The sequence below is a fragment of the Salvelinus sp. IW2-2015 genome, linkage group LG16, assembly GCF_002910315.2.
Source record: "Salvelinus sp. IW2-2015 linkage group LG16, ASM291031v2, whole genome shotgun sequence".
Taxonomy (NCBI): domain Eukaryota; kingdom Metazoa; phylum Chordata; class Actinopteri; order Salmoniformes; family Salmonidae; genus Salvelinus; species Salvelinus sp. IW2-2015.
The window spans coordinates 30,093,607-30,104,298 of record NC_036856.1 but is presented as its reverse complement, the minus strand read 5'-3'; the positions used below and the strand labels follow the sequence as shown (position 1 = coordinate 30,104,298).

The 10,692-nt window shown below is 45.2% G+C and overlaps 1 protein-coding gene across 1 annotated transcript in view; it reads right to left on the bottom strand.

Moving 5' to 3' along the window:
- The window catches only part of LOC111975557 (receptor-type tyrosine-protein phosphatase F-like), a 172,065-nt gene that overhangs the window by 94,346 nt on the left and 67,027 nt on the right, over positions 1-10,692 (bottom strand).

Genomic DNA, 10,692 nt, shown 5'->3' with positions numbered 1-10,692 from the left:
GGCAGGTAGATACCAATGCTGGAATAACAAAATGCATGTAGTAAGACCTCACAGGAAATGCTGCAATACAACAGTTGTAGTAGATCTCTTCTGACAGTGAGATGCTGATCAAAAGGTGTAGTAGACCTCACAGTGATAATGCGTAGCTGCTCTGTGCGCTTACACTATAGCACAGGTCCGGTATCGTTCTCAGTGTCGTGTAGACTCACGATGAAATGCTGAATAACAGTCGGTGTAGTAAGACCTCACAGTGCAATGACTGAATACACACGGTGTGACCTCACAGTGAAATTGCGGAATACAACAGGGTGCTGTAGATGACCTCACAGTAGAAATGCTGAATCTACAGAACAGGATCGTGTAGTAGGACACTTCACGTGAAATGCTAGTAATTACAACAGTGTTGTAGATTAGACCTCACAGTGAAATGACTGAATCAACAGGTGTGTAGACCTCACAGTGAATGACTGAATAAACAGGTGTAGTAACCTCACTCAGTAATGCTGAATAAAACGGCATGTAGTAGACCTCACTTGAAATGTGCCTGATGATATCACAACAGTTAGTAACCTTACAGTGAAATGCTGAATACTAAGGTTAGAGATCTTCACAGTTAAAATGCTGAATACAACAGGTGTTATTAAGACCTCCAGTAAATGCTGAAAGAGCAAACAGGTGTACGTAGACCTACATCGTGAAATGCTGAATAACAAACAGGTGTAGTGACCTCACAGTGAGATCGCTGAATACAACAGGTGATGTAGTAGACTTACAGTGAAAATTCTATACAACTTACCAGATTGTAATGCTGCAAAACACAGTCTCACCTCAGCAGTGAAAATTGATGACTGTGCGAGACCTAACCAACAATGCAGTTTCAAAAAAACGGAAAGAATAAGAGATAAAGGAGTTAACATGTAAAGAGAAGGCGAGTAGCAGTAAATAACAATTGAGCAGAGGATTATATACTGGGAAAGACGGTGTACAGATTCTCATGTCAGAGGGGCACCGTTAGTGATAATCGTTAGTATGTGTCTGTAGGTAGAGTTATTAACAGTGACTCTATGCATAGATGACAACAGAGATTCAATAGCATAGTGTGAGGGGAGAGAGCGAATGGCAAAAGCCATGCCGTTTTTGTTGTGAATAGTCTCGTACCATTTGACTTAACGAAGTTACAGGAGTCTGGCTTGGCCTAGAAGAGCTTAGTCTTAGAAGCCCTCTTGGCCTACACGTGGCGCTACTGGTACCCACCTTGCGGTCGGTGCAGAAGTACAGTCTATATGATAGATAGTGAGTCTTTACAATTTTAGGACCATTCTTCTGACACGTCCTTGGGATCAGATCACGAGGCATGGAGGAAGCTTGGCCCAGTGATTGTACTGGGCCATTCGCGGGATACTGGGTTTATTCACTGGCCTGGGGATGGCAACTGCTTCGGTCGGAGGCTCGTCGGATGGATGGGGGGAGTGTAGATATCTTTCTTAGGATCTGGAGGCTCCATGACAAAAGCTTTTCAGTCTCCTAGGTATGGAAATAGGTTTGCGTCCCACTCTTCAGAATTGTCTTGGTGTGATTTGACCAGGTATTTGTTGGTATCCGTGACACCCAAGGAATCTTGAAGCTCTCAACCTCGATCCACTGCAGCACCCGTCCGATGAGATGGGGGCATCTCGGTCCTCTTTTCCTGATGTCCACAATCCTGCATCCTTTGTCTTGCACATATGAGGAGAGGTTGTGCGCAGATTGCATCATGAGTGAACGGGGGCTACAGACCGAGCGGGCTGAGCACCGCACATTCTCTCATAGGTGTTCCTTTTGTCCCAGGTGGGAAAGAGGCAGTGATGGAAGTGCAATAGATGTGCTCATCTGTGGATTGTTAGGGCGCGTATGCAAATGTGAGGGTCGGAGGATGTTGTGTGGATATGGGTTGATGTGAGCCATTGAACCTGCCTATCAAAGCACTCATGGCTACAGAACTTGAGTGGTTACGGTATCCGGGTTGTCGTTAGGCAGTGTACTGGTCTTCTTGAGCACAGGACTATGGTGGTCTGCTTAAAACATGTTGGTATCCAGACTGACAGCAGAGGTTGAAAATGTCAGGGGGAAGCACTTGCCAGGGCAGCGCATGTCGCAGTAACGTCTGGTAATTCCATCTGGCCCTGCGGCCTTATGAATGCTGACCTGTTTAGAAGGTCCTACTGCACATCGGGCTTGCGGGCAAGAGCTGGATCACACGTCTTCCAGAACAGCGGGTGCTCTCATGGCATTGTATTCATGTTTAACTTGTTGCCTCGAAGCGAGCACTAGATGTACGTGTTAGCTCGATCTGGTAGGCTCGTTCACGAGGCAGGCCTCGGCTGTGCTTCCCTTTTTGTAGTCATGTAATGGTGGTTGGCAAGCCACATGCCAGATCCACGAGCATCAGAGGCCTGGTGGTAATCTGGTAGTACGAATTCGTCTTAGTCCTGTATGTTACGCTTTGACCGGTGTTTTGTGGAATTCGTCGAAAGCAACAGCGGGATGTCTCAGTGACGCATTTCTGTGGTTAAGGTCCTGCTCCTGAAAGCACACGCAGCTCTTAGCCTTTCATAGCTACAAGTGCGGATATGTTGCCTTGTACGCCATGGCTTTGTGTTGGGGTAGTACGTATGGTCCTGTGCGTCAGACAGGAACAGCGTCAATCGCAGTTGCAACTTAATTGATGAACCAGTGACTGAGGTGGTGATTTCCAATCTGCCACTCCGGAGGAATCCCGATAACATATTCCAGTCTGTGCGTAGCGCAACAAACGCAGTCCTGACGTTAGCATCTGCTTATCTGACACTTATTTATGATTCGTAGCACTGGTGCTTCTTGCTTTAATTTTGCTTGTAAGCAGAAATAAAGCGAGTGATAGAATTATGGTCAGATTGCCAAATGGAGCGGGGTGAGTCTTTGTGCTTCTCTATGTTTGCTGAGTAAGGTGCGCCAGATATTATCCCTCATGGTTGCACATTACATGCTAATAGAAATTTGTTTTTTTTTAAAACGGATTTAAGTTTCCCTGCATTTAAAGTCCCGGCTACTAGGAAGCGCCGCCTCTGGGCGTGAGCATTTATCTTGTTTGTTATGGCAGAATACGCTATTCAATGCTGTCTTAGTGCAGCTCTGACTCTGCCGGTGCATGTAAACAGCTACAAAGAATACAGTGAAATCTCTCGGTAGATAGCTGTGTCTAACAGCTTATCATGAAGATCCTTCTACTGCAGGCGAGCAATAGCTCAAGATTCCTTAGATATCGTGCACCAGCTGTGTTTTACACAAAACCAGACGCCGCTGTCGTATTCAGTGTGGTGCTTGGCACGTATCATAAAACTTCGTCAGAAGCTAGGAGTCTGATCTGGAATCAGCCCCCCCCCCCGTCCATAGATAACACTGAATTCATTATGTGCTAAAAAGGCAAAACTGATCTAATCAGAATGGCTACTCTGAACACTTCATGGGAGTATTTGATTGTACCGATTTCAGTAGATATATAGAACTACACAGTTATAGAACTATCATGAGAGTATAGGAACTATCAGAGTATCATAGAACATCAGGCAGGTTAAACTATGGAGGCATAGGACTATGCAGAGAGGATAGGAGTATCAGAGAGGTGTAGGAACTATGGAGGTAGGATAGGAACTATCAGGTAGTATAGGAACTATCAGCGTAGGTATAGGAGCTACTCAGGTAGGATATAGGAACTATCATGTACGGAGGTATAGGAACTCGATCATGCAGTGAGGATATAAGGACTATCATGTAGGTAGTATAGGAGATAACTACATGTAGTAGGGATATAGGAACTAGCAAGATGGATAATGAACTATCATGAGGATTATAGACATATCAAGAGGTATAGGAAACTATCAGTTAGTATAGGAACTATCAGAGAGTAATGAACTATCAAGAGAGTATTATGAACTCTCAGAGAGCTTAGGAACTTTCAGGATAGGTTTATAGGAACTATCAGAGGGTATATGAACTGTCCGAGGCTATAGGAACTAATCAGAGTATAATGAACTATCAGAGAGTATTAATGAAGCTATCAGAGAGGTATGGGACCTGATCAGAGGGTGACTAACCTATCAGCAGAGCATATAGGAAGATCAGAGAGGATATAGGAACTATCAGAGAGGTATAGAACTATCAGGACGTAAAATATCAGGGAGTTAGGAGCTATTAGGGAGTTATAGGATACTATCAGTAGGTATTGAACTATCAGAGAGGGTATAGAAACTGCAGAGAGGCTTATAAAGAACGCATCGAAGAGGATATAGAAACTATTCAGTAGGTGTCCCTTATAGTGAACTAATCAGGTCCGGGATAGAGCTATCAGGCAGCGGTAAAACAGACTAGGTAAAACCAACAGCAGATATAGGAGCATATTCAGAGAGTATACGAGGCTATCAGGGTTAATAAGAGTTATCAGGAACTATCACACGTAGGAAGATAGGATCTATCAGCTAGGTATAGGAGAACTATAGGCTAGGTGACTTGGTATCATTAGAAGACTAATTCAGGTAGGTATAGGAGCTATTCAGGGTAGGCTATAGGAACTCATCAGGTAGGATATTAGGAGACTATCAGGTAGGATGAGCGATTATGGAGTACTATCAGTAGGTATAAGGAAACTATCCGGAAAAAAAAAACAGACGGCAGTAGGTTTAGGAACTATCAGAAGAGGTATAGGAACTAATAGGGAGTTATACATAACTATCCAGGGACGAACTGTCTAGAGGGTAAAAGGAGGATCGAAAACCAGACTGCTATAGCTTGGGTGTGCTAAACAGTTAAGTATCCTCTTGTTGGCTTCTATTCTTGAACTGTCTAGAGAAGAATGGCACATAACACTCCTCTCATTTGGCCACGTCTGCGCTCCGTCACTCTGCCTCCTGATATGCTAGAATGGGGTTTTTGTAGAGAGGTCATGGTATTGGCTCCTGCTATGGCGAGACTGATTGTGCCTCCTGCGTGCACTGTTGCGTGTTTTATTTTTGGCTAGGCGCCTATAGGCTAGGACCGTGACTTTTCGCTCTGGTATGCATAACATAATTATTCTTTATTCCTTACCTTATTTATCCATATTGACCAGTGGTACACGTGTATATAGGGGGAGCACTGGTTATTCTCCTTTGTGTTTACATTCTTTATACCCTGCTGTCTTTTCACTTCCCCTTTTGCCGCCTCTTTTCGGCTGTCTTTTTATCTCCTTATATCCGGCAGAAATGCTGTTGTTTTATTTTATCCTCATTTTAACCGGGCTGTGTCTGCTAGTTCTTGGGGGTCTCTTAAATATCGATACCTCTTTAACAGTACATAGCCTATGTATCTCATAGTGGATGATCTCCTGTTTACCCTGCGGTTGGTTTTATCCTCCTTACAGCTGTCTGTCTCTGAGTCTTATCCTATCCTCCATGCCATTCTTGTATCATTCTTCCCCCTCTAACAAAAGTCCCCAGTCAACTTTGCCCTTTGATAACATTAATTATAGAGAGTGATCTGATCCAGGATTGCAGTTTGGCCTCCGATCATTATGAATAGCATTTTCATATAACTTACAGACGAGGAGTCCTGATCCAAGACTGTCGATGTGGTTAACTCGGGTCACCCGACTCGCGTGGGTTCTGGGATTGAAAAAATTTTGTGGTGGGCAGCCCATGACCAGTCCTGATTCAAAGCAGTAATTCTGATGTGGGCATAACCAAGAATAAGTGAGTGCTTTATAGGTGAAGGTGAATACCTGCTTCATATAATAAAAAAACAGTTACCTTGGTCGGTTTCTGGGCACGAGGGACTATGGTGGCCTGCTTAGAAACATGCCTTTATGTGTAGTTGGCCACATATGAACAATAATAATAAGATACAGAGATAAGAAGTATATAAGAACATACAGGTATATGATAACGATTCTTTCAGGCCCAGCTGGGCAGGGCGTCACCAAATTTTCAAGCATTATGGTGTGGGATGTAGTAGATAGTAGCTGTGTGTGTGCACATGCGATGTGTGTGTAACCTGTCGCACAAAAGTGTGTGTGACCTAGTAGCTCTTACATCTCACAGCGGCTGTCTCCTAGTGTCCGGTGTACTTCACTTTTTACGTCACTTTATCTCTAAGATCGTTGGTTAGCCCCGTTACCCCAATAGGTGTATAGAGAGCTAACATCGCCACTCTCGGAATGATCCAAGGTCCACCAGTGTGTGTCTTATGAGTAGTCTCTAAATGAGATGAGTGTGACGAGCTCGCGTAGTATTAGTTAGAGTTAGCGAGGCCTTCTCCAATAGCGGTATGGTAGGACCATGAAATTATCTAGAGTACGAGCTCTGGAGGTTCAGCCTGCTTAAAACCTGCTAGTATGCCCAGACATTCTTTAACAACCAATTAGCCCAAGCCCCTTCAGCCCAACTAATGATGACTTGTGATTATGCCGTCCTTTTACATTCGGGAGGTTAGAGAAGAACTCATATGGTCTGCAGTAGCGCAACTATTCGATCAATCCAGCCCTTAAAGGCGTTATCTCACCCACACAACACACAAACACACAGCACGACCCGACCACATCACTATTCAAAGCGCACTGTATCGTCTTCACACACACACACACAATCGACACATTACAGACTTTACAAGCTAGCTTGCTACATAATCTCACGAGCAACACATTCGACTTAGCACACACACATGCACAGCACAACATCCACCTTACAAAACAACTAATTCAAATTAGAACGATCCCGCTTAGTGCTTAGTGCATTGCCATTTATCAACAAGACTCCATAACCAGGAGTACATTATATCGAAGGTATTTACCCATGCCCCTTTTCTGGCGAACATAGCTGTAAGGCAGAGAGGGAGGATCCAGGAAAACCTCCCGAATCTCTAGCCGTCTGAGACAAGCTTGTCCCCAACAATGATCTCGTCCCACGAGAGCACGTGTCCCATATCTGTCCCACATTACCTAATTATCTGTTTCACCCCATAGCACCAGAGCCTACTCATGTCTTCTTTCAGCCAACCACCACCAAGAAAATCAGTCTGGGTCTGCAACGGCACCAAAGGCGGCCATCTGGTCTCGCCCCAATCAACCCCATGTACTCCTAGTCCTCACTAGAATGTGATCGGTGTCTGTCTCAATAGTCTAAGTCTATCCAACCACACAAGGTTAAGTCTGTCCTCTTCAGCTAACAATATCTGTCCTTTCAAATCAAGGTATCATCGTTCGCGCCGAGAGACAACCACTCGAGTCTGGTCTCGGTCGAAAGCAAAAACTATATATATTCCTTCAGCCCACGATATTTTTATTCCGTGCTCTCAACAAGCCTCTGTCCTCAACCCACTCTCACGCTCATCGTTCCGCCAAAACAAAGTATCCTCCCTGTGTCCCTCAATCCCCATGGTCAATAACGTGGGTACAGGCACCAAGAAGTCATATAACTACATCACTGGCTCAACAAAATATTCTGTTCGCGCCCAACAACTATCATGTTCCCTTCAAAGACCACCAATTCTCCAATCCCAGCACAGACATCTTAGTCAACCTAACAAAGATCCTAGTGCGCATGAAATCAATTGTATCATGTGCCCAACAATATTTCGTGCTGTCCCCGAACAATAGAATATCTAGTCAGGCTCAACAATACTAACTCCAGTCCCAAACAGAAAATCTAGTCTCCAACAGAGATGCGTGTGCTACAACAATAGTAGCGTAGTGCCAAGTCACACACCTATATAAGAATGGAACAGGTCAACCCACGACAGACATAAAATAACGCGTAACAACAACAATATCTGTCCCCAACAATATCTGTCCACAACAGACTGCCCCACAATCTGTCCTCAACATATCTGTTCCCACAAATATCTGTCCCCAACAATATCTTGTCCCTCATCAATACTGTCCCCAACAAGTATCTGATTCCCAACAAGATCTGTCCTCACCCCAACAATATCTGTCCCCAACAAGATCTGTCCTCAACAATATCTGTCCCCAACAATATCTGTCCCCAACAATATCTGTCCCCATCAATATCTGTCCCCAACAATATCTGTCCCCAACAATATCTGTCCCCAACAATATCTGTCCCCAACAATATCTGTCCCCAACCATATCTGTCCTCAACAATATCTGTCCCCAACAATATCTGTCCTCAACAATACCTGTCCCCAACAATATCTGTCCCCAACAATATCTGTCCCCAACAATATCTGTCCTCAACAATATCTGTCCCCAACAATATCTGTCCTCAACAATATCTGTCCTCAACAATATCTGTCCCCAACAATATCTGTCCCCAACAATATATGTCCTCAACAATATCTGTCCTCAACAATATTTGTCCTCAACAATATCTGTCCTCAACAATATCTGTCCCCAACAATATCTGTCCCCAACAATATCTGTCCCCAACAATATCTGTCCTCAACAATATCTGTCCTCAACAATATCTGTCCTCAACAATATCTGTCCCCAACAATATCTGTCCCCAACAATATCTGTCCTCAACAATATCTGTCCCCATCAAGATATGTCCCCAACAAAATCTGTCGTCAACAATATCTGTCCCCATCAAGATCTGTCCTCAACAATATCTGTCCCCAACAAGATCTGTCCCCAACAATATCTGTCCTCAACAAGATCTGTCCTCAACAAGATCTGTCCTCAACAAGATCTGTCCTCAACAATATCTGTCCACAACAAGATCTGTCCTCTACAAGATCTGTCCTCAACAATATCTGCCCCCAACAAGATCTGTCCTCAACAAGATCTGTCCTCAAGATGATCTGTCCTCAAGATGATCTGTCCTCAAGGTGATCTGTCCTCAAGATGATCTGTCCTCAAGATGATCTGTCCACATCTCTATCAAAGTGCACACCCTCGCACATGTTCCTCTCCATTTCAAAAGGAACTCATTAAAATGACGACACTTAAAGAGACAGAGCTCCTTTGAGCCCATAAAAGAGTTGGAGAGGTTATTTCTCCTCGGACTGAGTGGGGATCCATTTCCTCCAGGGCTGATGAGATGAGCGAGAGAGCGTGGAGAGGAGGGGAGAGAGTAAAGACCAGCCGTATGTCCCAAATGGCATCCTATTCCCTATATAGTGCACTACTTTTGACCAGGGCTGTAAGGACACCGACATGCAAGTAGTGCACTATAAAGGCAATAGGGTGCAATTTGGGACGCATGCCGGATAGATGGATGCGCTTCAGACTGAAGAGAGGAAGTCAAAGACAGGAGGGGGGTTTCCAACTGAGAACACCCAGGAAGACTCATCCCCCCATCCCTCCATCGCTCCATCTTATCCCTCCATCAGCCTGCCGCTTGTGGCACCAGCCTGTAGGTGTCTGGGGCCTGGAGCTCAGCCCAGCCTGTAGGTGCCTGGGGCCTGGAGCTCAGTTCAGCCTGTATCTGCCTGGGGCCTGGAGCTCAGCCCAGCCTGTAGGTGCCTGGGGCTCAGCCCAGCCTGTATCTGCCTGGGGCCTGGAGCTCAGCCCAGCCTGTATCTGCCTGGGGCCTGGAGCTCAGCCCAGCCTGTAGGTGCCTGGGGCCTGGANCCAGCCTGTATCTGCCTGGGGCCTGGAGCTCAGCCCAGCCTGTATCTGCCTGGGGCCTGGAGCTCAGCCCAGCCTGTAGGTGCCTGGGGCCTGGAACTCAGCCAAGTCTTCTGAGGAGAGGAGATGAGATGACAGACCACGAAGCTGCAGCTAACAACCACAGAAATGAGCATGGCCATACAAGCCAGCTCTGATTCCCAGAGACCAAACAAATGTTTCATCATGATTTCATGGCTAGCCTCTCACATCTTTATTGCATGACATTCATTAAAAAGCTCTTCCCTTCCTGCTAATTAATCACAGACATGCTGCTGAGCAGAGCAGGCTGGCGGTCTCTGTAGTAGGCTATTTTGAGAAAAGATCGCTCACTTAGGGTTTATGTAACCCTACCCCAAACCCCACCCATCTTTCAGTAAGGGAGTTGGAGAGTTAGAGATAAGAGGGAAATATGAGTCATCTGAAGCTATAACATTTATTTTAAAAGCTTCATTATTTTAAATGTACAGTTTTCCTTCTTAGTTTCAGGCACTGCAGTGGTTTCTCTCTTTCAATTGGATTTTTTAAAATTAATCAGTCTCTTATCTCTCTCTCTCTGTAAAATCCAGAGGGGGGTGGAGGAGGTGGGGGGGGGGCTCTGGTTCTCTGGTAATGTAGGGATGGATTCCATGGGAGGGAATATATTGAACATTTAACATTAAGACATGGGCAGCATCACAAATGGCACCTTATTCCCTACGTAGCGTATTCCCTATGTAGCGCACTACTTTTGACCAGGACCCATACGGCCCGTAAGGCTCTGGTCAAAAGCAGTGCAATATATAGGGAATAGGATGCCATTCAGGACGTAGATAAGACATGATGAATGATTATGTTCTACATCCAAGGGAACTCCGTCAAGGCTTGTTTAAATAAAGCCAATCAAGTCGTCATGACTTCCAGTACCAGTAGGCTTCAGATCAAGTCCTCTGGTCCCCTCCACCTAACCAGTCAACCTCAATCACCAGGAGGGTCTAACACTAACCACTCCACCTCAATCACTAGGAGGGTCTAACACTAACCACTCCACCTCAATCACCAGGAGGGTCTAACACTAACCACTCCACCTCAATCAC